Genomic DNA, 9,193 nt, shown 5'->3' on the forward strand with positions numbered 1-9,193 from the left:
TTAATTCATTTAAAATAAAAATCCTATGGTAAAGCTAGTTTTGTTACGCTTGAAATTTTAAATATACGTGCTTTTTTGAATTCACCCTTTTTTGGGTTTAACTAGAATTGTTAATCAAAGAACAATTTGACTTGAATTCCAGAAATCTTTGCTTTGCTTATCACATAACTTCCATTTTCCAGAGAAATAGAAGAGTTAGATTAATACTTAGATTATTCAGTGTTAACTAACATCTAGTATGAACAATTCAATAAGGAGGACAGTTTGTCAGTTTAGCAAATGAATGTCTCATGGCTGCGATGTCAAAGAATTTTTTTGTTTTTTAATCAATTAGAGGTGGTTTTCCTGGGTGAGCGATCTTGAAATTTGTTACATGTGATTCAAGATGGTAAGAGAGGATATTGTATGTCAAAAGAAACTAATTTCAAGAACCTTTGACACGAATGATGAATGTGTTTGCCTATGAAAAATGTCTGACATCGGAGAAACTGCCTATGGTTCCGGTGTGACAGATGCTATATAAACTGGTATGGGTTAAAATGAAATCCACGCAGCCATGCGATGTTCACAAAGCGAACTATTCTTTCGCCTTTTACTAAAGAATACCGTGTGAACGATGCTTAAAGTGGCATACGCCAATTTTTGAAGGATCCCCTATTTTTTAAGGAGTGGTTCCTGTAATTTAAGTCACAAGGTTTGATTCTTATGCTCTTAGTTGAGTTAATTCTACCTTGTATTATTCATGCGAAAGAAAAATACCTTTGATTCGGTCACATAAATTGGATAAGAACCTTGAAAGGGAAAAGCTTTGAGCATTAGTTCAACTTCCATTTCCATCCTCTCCCTCAAGACTCTTACCATTTTCACTAGTCATGCCAATGGTTCTCATCACCATTGCATTGGAATCTGAGGTCTCATTTGTGAGAACAAACTGGTTCTTGATCCACGGATAGCGAGCTACCAAATCATATGTTCTGTGTTGAGGATTACAAAATGAAACATCATCCATGTTATTTCCCTGCTTGTACACATGAACACCACTCCATTTCACAATGGCCATATCAAGGGATGATTCTAACACTGTTGGACTAGGCAAACAATGAATCTCAACATGATTCCATTCATTTTCAAGAACTACTTGGTCAAGTTGGTAAGAAGGAAGCTCCACTTCCTTCTGCAGATCGAATAGGAACACGTGATCCGTCAGCATTTTGAAGCTGTTGCCCTGGAATGATGGCTTGCCATTGATGAACACATGGAACTTGACCTCAAATTTCCTAGGTTCCTTGTCCAAGCCTCCGAAAACAAAACAAAGTGCGATTTCCGGGAATTTCTTTCGAAACCAGAAAGACAGTGAGGCTCCCTCCTTGTGTTGGTCAAACCAACCTGGAATATTTGTTCCTGGAAACATAAAGTGTGTCCCCCCAACTTCATGTATTTCCTATAAATTGTGAATGATTGGAAACACAAAATTTAGATATTGGAAGTCAACATATATTAATAATGAAACACAAGTTCATGCAGGTTTTTCAATTGTTTTTAGTGATGATTTTGTTTGTGCTTTTATGTAGTAAGAAAGTATTGCTCTCTACTATTCTACATTGGTCCTAACATTAGAAATACGATTAAGGTATGAGACAATAATTTAGCAAAATAAAGAACATAAGAGTTATGCTTACATGAAAGTTAAGCAATTCTTAGAAAGAGTAGCACCTGACTCAATAACATGCTTGTAGAGTGTGAAGTCAAGGATATGCAATTCCTTGCTGATAAAGTTTTGATGTTTGGTGGAAGTGCTGTGATGTGTTGAAGTTGCTTGCAATCGTCCAAGTAGACGCTCGTTAAAAAGCGACAGTCTTTGATGCAGGAAGGAAGGGTTGTGAAGTTATTTGCGCCCAAATGTAACATTTCTATGTTGGGAAAGCAAGTGAAATAAATAGGAAGAAATTCATCGGATACATTGCAAGATCTAAAGTGAAGATCCTTCACTTTTGAAGAGACTATGCTGCCCATATTTTCTTGTCCTTCATAATTGATTAATATTTGACACCCTTTACAGTATTCAGCTTCCAATGACTCGAGTTTCGGCAACAAGAAAATGCTACTTGGCAATTGACTAAGCCAGTTGCAACTGATCAAGTCGAGCCGTCGAAGGCCTACTAGATTTTGAATTGAATGAGGAAGCGCTTCAATCGCACTTGATCCCAAATCAACATCTTCTAGAAACTCCATCTTTCCTAAAATTTCTGGAAAGTTTCTAAGGCTTGAGCAGCCCCACAAAGAGAGAGTTTCAAGAGATGTCAAGTTGATGCTATGAGGAAATGTGCTGAGGCTAGTGCATCCTTTAACACTCAACTTCCTGAGTTTATGAAGAAATCCAATTGAATCATGGACTTCAACCAAACTTGTGCAATCATCAAGGCAAAGTTCTGTCAAATTTGGGACTCCAGATATGTCAGGTAGTTGTACTAATGTTTCACAACCTTCAAAATTCATGTGACTCAAACTCCTAAAGTTCTGCAAGAACACAGCAAAAGCAGTTGGTACAAACAAATTAAAGCTAGCTTCATTGGTAATTTGGTACCAAATATATTAAGGAAGAATGGGATAATTATGCTTGAAAACCTTCAGGGGATTATCCAACTTGAGGGAACTGTTAGGCAAGTTCATCATGCTGAGTTTCCGTGGACGAAAATCCGGTGGTAAGCATGGTGATGGATATCCTTCCCAATCGAGCACTCTTAAGGTATTTGGGAGATGCTTGGGACCTGTGGAGAACTTTGCATTTGTGACTTTAAGTATTTTGAGGTTTTTCATCTTCTTAAATTCTTCTCCTGTCCAATACACTTCTTCATCTTCAGGCAAATCTATGATCATGATTTCTGTTTTCTCAGATCCCTGCAAAACACAAGTGAAAATAGTGTGTTAGAGTATGTATAACGTGATGTAAGAGTTTCTTTTAAGATTCAAACATTGAAGAAGTAGAGCAAAAGAAAAATGTGAAAGAACATGTTCATGCATATTACATACCATGTCTTCTTCTAAAACATGAATAATGTCATCATAGAACCATAGCCTACTGCGGTTGCCAGGCTCTACCTCTGATTCTTTCCTCACAATTTCTCTCCCCATTTCTGTTACCAAGTCATGCATTGCTGCATGACCATGTTTGTCCATTAAGAGAGATTTCTGAATCAAAACTCCTATACCATACTCGGGGTTGAAGCCGCGGCCGTGCATTAACATGTTGTTCACATATTCCAACTTCTCACCAACAAAGAAACAAGCAATGTCAAGGAAAATTTCCTTCTGGATATCCTCCAAACCTTCATAGCTGACAGTAAGCATTTCCTGAATACTTCTGTTTGGCCTTTGCTCATAATTTTCCAATGCCGATTCCCATTCATCTAGGCTTTTCCCTAACAAGTTTGAACCGATTATTGTCAATGCCAATGGAAGCCCATTTGCATAGCGTATAGCACGATTCAAAAGGGCTGCATAACTTGGATCAACTTTGTTTCCTTTAAAAGCATTCCAACTTAACAGTTCAAGAGCTTCTACCTTATTTAACTCCTTGACCCCATATGATTTTACTTTCACATCTATATGTGAACGTAGCAAATGTTTATCCCTTGTTGTTATGATGACTCTGCTACCAGAACCAAACCAATCAGTCCCTCCGGCTATAGCTCGTAACTGCTGCAAGTTGTCAACATCATCAAGAACCAGCAACACTTTCTTTTGGTTGAGCCTCCTTTTTATAATTGGAATTCCATGATTCACACCTCCCAACTTAACATCCTCCCCAACCAATTCAAGAAGTAGTGACTCTTGGAGTGATACCAAACCATTCTTGCTTGCTTTTTCTCTAACATTAGACAGGAAGCAGGAGGCTTCAAACCGATCAGCAATGGAGTTATATAAAGCACAAGCAATTGTTGTTTTGCCTATTCCACCAATCCCATGAATGCCAACCATCTTGACCTTGTCATCATCAACCCCAATGCGTAGAAGTTTAGTCACTTCTTTGAACCCGAGGTTGCAGCCCAACAGGGTAATCTGCAATGTGTAGAGGAACTCGTTTGAGATTATTGGAGACTTCTTCAACAATCTTGTTGATAAACACATATTCATATTCAGAGTCAGGCCTGCAAAATAGTAAGCAACAAAAGAAGGGTCCAAGAGAATCAATACTAGATTTTTGAGATAATAACTTACAAGTTACAACTTCAATTAACTCCCAAAACACATCAAAATGTTTATTGATTACTTTTACTAACATGATCACAGTTGAGGGCATTCAAATATCTTATTTATAGAACTAATCAATAGACTGATGGGGATAAGTATCTAAATTCTAAAGAGTATATAAAGTTTTCCTCTGAGAAAATAAAAATTTCGAAAAACAAACAACTTTAAAAAGAGTGGTAGTGTGGGTAGTACCCTTGTTTGAAATGCCAACCAGACAAGTTTGCAGCTTTACTCAAAGCTTTTCTCCATTCTTCCACATTGTGCCTCTTTTCATGCTTAGCCAAAGCTACTCCATAGCTACCATTTTGATGTCTCACATCAGAAGGATCCACATCATAGAAAACAGGCAAAACTAGGCGACCCTTTGAATCCGCACAGTCAAGGATCTTCACAAGTTCTTTGAGACAAAAACTTGAGGAAGCATAATCCTTTGAGAACACAACAATGGCAATCCTAGAGTCATCAATCACATTTAGAAGTGATGGGGTTATCTCTTCCCCTACTCTGAGGCCCTCATCATCAATGAAGGTGTGGATTCCCCTTTGACGCAATGCATTGTAGAGGCTTCCGGTGAAGCCTTTTCTTGTATCTTTACCTCTGAAACTTAGGAAAACATCATAAGTATAGCTGTAGAAGAATGAAGATGATGATGTTGATGGTGAAACATGTGCCATAAAATTAAAGATGATAGAAAAATCATGAACTAATGTTTATAGGTTGATGCAAGAAATTTTGAGGTTTGAGTACTGATGAGGAGAGATATTATTGAAAGAAGAAAGACTTTGAAGGTTGAGTTTTGTGCTGCATTGTGGAATTGGTAAAGGTGGTGTGGACATGAAAATTTTTGTGGTAGCAAGAGGTCCACAAATTCAACCGTGTGTACTGTGCAGTGCAAATGGGACCTGCTATGTATTTGAATTTTCTGCATGCAGAGAGTTTATTTCATGAAATCATTTTACCACTATTCAATTTTATGGATATGGAAGGGTAGGGTGTGTTCTTCTCAAATATGGAGCTATGGTGTATAAGACAAAAATGTGGGATAACTTTTTCTGAGTCTAAAGTAGAACAATTCGGACCGTGCGAGTTCTTCTGACATACAAATTTGCTGCACAAATCGCATGGTACGATTTGCAGCCGGAGGAAATTTGGTATCTAAAGGAGGAATTCGGACCCTCCGTTTTGCTTGTAATGGAAAATTTTTTTGAACGTTATAGGGGATGAAATCGGATGATACGAGTTGGTTTTTTTTATTATTTTTTGAATCCGGATAACCTAATCGAATGGTCCGATTTTGTTATATGGACATATATAAAAGTGTGTAACTGAGGGAAGAGATCTAGTCGCGTTTTCTTCTCCTTCTTCGTGTTTCTGGTTTTTTTTGCTGTGTTTCATGAAACCAAGATATTTATTAGTGAAGTTCATGTTTTTTAAGTGACTGATTTTTTTAAGTTCATATTTTTTTAAGTGACTGATAGTTATTAGTGAAGTTCATATTTTTTTTAAGTTCATGTTATTTTTATGAAGCTCAAGCCGATCTACATCTTTAATTTTCTTTTTCTTTGGCATTTTTACTGAACTTCCACCATGCAAAGCTTGGAATATTGGAGAAATGAAGAAGAAGAATGGTGAAAGTGAAACTTCAGAATGAATGAGTGAAAGTGTGTAACTCAGATGGTGAGTGTGGGGCTATGTTGGATGCTTCCTCTGCGCGACACGTGTCCTCCCTGTCACTAATCGGACCGTGCGTTTTGAGGGATGCAACTCGGACCGTTCGTTTTGAGAGATGCAAGTCGCAGGGTCCGAGTTCTGCTTCCTCTGATCCCACAACGAGGCGAAACACCTCTTCTCCCCGTATGCGAGTTCAACACATACTTTGCTTCCATATACAAATTAAAAAGCGTTTTCTTATAACTCGACTAATAATTCAGGTCGGCGTATAGGTAATTCCTCACGTGTATATCTTGTACGTGAAATTTGGATTCTCTAAATTTTAAATTTTTATTTTACAGGATAAAGTGTGATTTTTGATCATTATTTTATAGGTGGAACCAAAAAAAAATATGAAAGAAAAATCATTTAAAGGTGAGAGATCACACTTTATCTTCTAAAGTGAAATTTAAAATTTAGAAGATCCAAATCCTTGTAAGTATACAGAGATATAGTATGAAAAAAAAAAATTCACCATGTGAGTTCTTTTTATTATTATTTTCTTTTCTTTGTTCCTTTTTTTTTTCTTAAACAATGAGTACATGTATGTGAGTGTCTTCCTGAAATATAAGATAAAACAAAAAGTAAACAACTCATCCGCATTAATGTGTACACTGTAAATGAGATAAAAAATATTTATCGTTTTATATATCACATTTGCATACGTGTTATAATACGTAATTTATTTCGTTTACAGTATAGACAAGATATACACACATTTCATTTATAGTGTGTAACACGCATCTTGGGGATTCTCTCCCTGTTCTTCTTAACAGCAGCTAGCAGCCATTGAGAAAACCAATTATCGACTGTCATTTGTGCCTATACCTCTCTGCCTTTTCTGATGAACAACTGCTGCAGCCTATCGTAAGTGTATCGAATGATGGCTGAAATTGGTAAATACTGCGTACCCTTCAGAACTGCATTCATGCATATAAAGAGGTTAGTTGTCATGTGTCCAAACCTTTGTCCGCTATCATAATGTTGTAACCATATTTTTTTTTTGTTGAATCTACCGACCTAATCTGCCATCTTACGCGACAAATCTCTCAAAGCACCCATGTAGTCATTTACTACTCATACCCAACCTTACTTGAACTATAAGCAACATTGATGAGATATCACTTTTCCTCGACAGATTTGAAACAAGACATAAAGTTCGCGGCCATATGCTTGACACAATAAGTATGGTACATGTTAGGAGGCTTCCAACCACTATCATCGACTCTAAGTGTGGCCTTAATCGCTTGGGATCTATCAGATATGATCAAAAGTCCTTCTTGTGGTGTCACATATCGTCTCAAGTTGGTAAGGAAGAAGGATCAGGACTCCATAGTCTTAGATTCGACAATTACAAATACCACAAGAATGATGTTACTGTTACTGTCTTGTGCCATTGTAATTAACAACACACTGCTGTATTTGCCATACAGATGCATGCCATCGACGAAGATGAAGGGCTTGCAATGCTTGAAAGCCTCCACACAGGGAGAAAAAGTCCAGAATACCTTATCAAATTGGTCGTAGTCATGTATCATCAAGTTCCCATCATAGTACGGTATCGTTCTGAGATCACATATTATTCTGGGACAACAAATCTGCAATGCTTGAAGCAACTTCGCCACCTTATTATATGACTCCTCCCAATCACTGTATTTTTGCGCAATTTCCTTTTGCTTCGCCATCCAGACCTTTTTGTATGAGGGTTTGAAGTGATATCTTTGCCTAACTACACATTGTACTATATGAAGGACAGGATGACACTACAAATGAGGTTACTATCCAACTGTCGATGGTCCTGGGATATAGTGGGGCTAAACAGGTGTGCATACAGCCAAATTTACGCACCTCCTTAACGAAATAAAATATAATCGGTAGGCATTTATAACAAAAATAATCATGATAAATAAGAATATACACTATAATTAAACTTGACCATACTAATATCCGAGATTCTGTCGTAGGGCAACACGGAGACTTCAAGGACATTCTGCTGCAAATTGCCTGCAATGCACATGGTATTTTGATCTATCCAACTCCACGACTTGGTACTTAACATTTTTCTGAATGCTATAATTCTTCATCCCTTGCATGACTGTCTTTCCGCTTTTGAATCTGTGACCAATACGAAACTCCACACCACTGTCTATGTTATAATCGTCCTTACCCATATTGAAAAATGGGGTTTCCTTGTACACCGCGTCCAGATCCAATGTATGATAGTAACTGGGTACAGCCAATAAGGCCGGAATTGGTTCCGGGGCATGCAAAAGATACCAAACTGAAGAGCCGACCGGAGTCTTTGGTACAAACTCCTCCTCCTCCTCCTCCTCATCATCATCATCAGAAGAAGAATCACTATTATTGCTATCGGTAATATACTCCTCATCGGACTTCTCACCGTCCACGTCTATGTCTACCGCTGGACTAGCACAGTAAAGCGGCGGTGGTGCAAGAGGTGAGTCATCTTAGACAAAATTTGAGTGGTCAGATCCACCACCACTACCACCACCAATCTCCGCAGAAAATTCCATAATTTGTTCTGGCATGATTCTCCTGTGGATATCAAACATGAGGCGCACATACTCATCGCCATAGAGGCAAAATAGACAAAACCGAAAAATTCTATTTTTATCGGTACTAGCAACCTATACTCAACTCTTCCAACCTCTTTTGTCCCATTAACACCGAAGTGAGTCAATATTAAACTCTTTAGTTCAGATAAAGAATTTACTCTTTGAGTACGTAAAATAATAGGATTATCACACTCAAATATAACTCCAGTGTCACTGTTTTTCATATGACAATTGGGATACACACTTACAACCACATATTCACTACCACTAGACATTTTTACTTAATTTTTGGAAGAAAAACAGAGGAGAAGAAGAAGTGAAATGTTTGTGAAAAATATAAATGGTTGCAAATTCTTTTATAGTTGCTCGAAATTTGTCGAACTTTATTTCATTTACAGTACGAACGTCTCCTACATCTTATTTACAGTATAAACGAAATAAGTGTGTGTATATCTCGTTTATACTGTAAATGCAAATGTGATACATGGGAGAGAACAATGAATACGTATCTGTAAATGAGATATATACTCATTTATTTCGTTTACACTGTAAATAAGATAATTAGATAAGTAATGCGATACAAATGGATAAAAATACTCCAAATTAGTTATATCCATAAATAAAATATTTATTTTATTTATTTAAAAAAAATTGCA

At 37.1% G+C, this 9,193-nt stretch overlaps 1 pseudogene; it reads right to left on the minus strand.

Moving 5' to 3' along the window:
* LOC107625946 lies at positions 716-5,145 on the minus strand (annotated as a pseudogene).

The sequence above is a fragment of the Arachis ipaensis genome, chromosome B02 (assembly GCF_000816755.2).
Source record: "Arachis ipaensis cultivar K30076 chromosome B02, Araip1.1, whole genome shotgun sequence".
Classification (NCBI taxonomy): domain Eukaryota; kingdom Viridiplantae; phylum Streptophyta; class Magnoliopsida; order Fabales; family Fabaceae; genus Arachis; species Arachis ipaensis.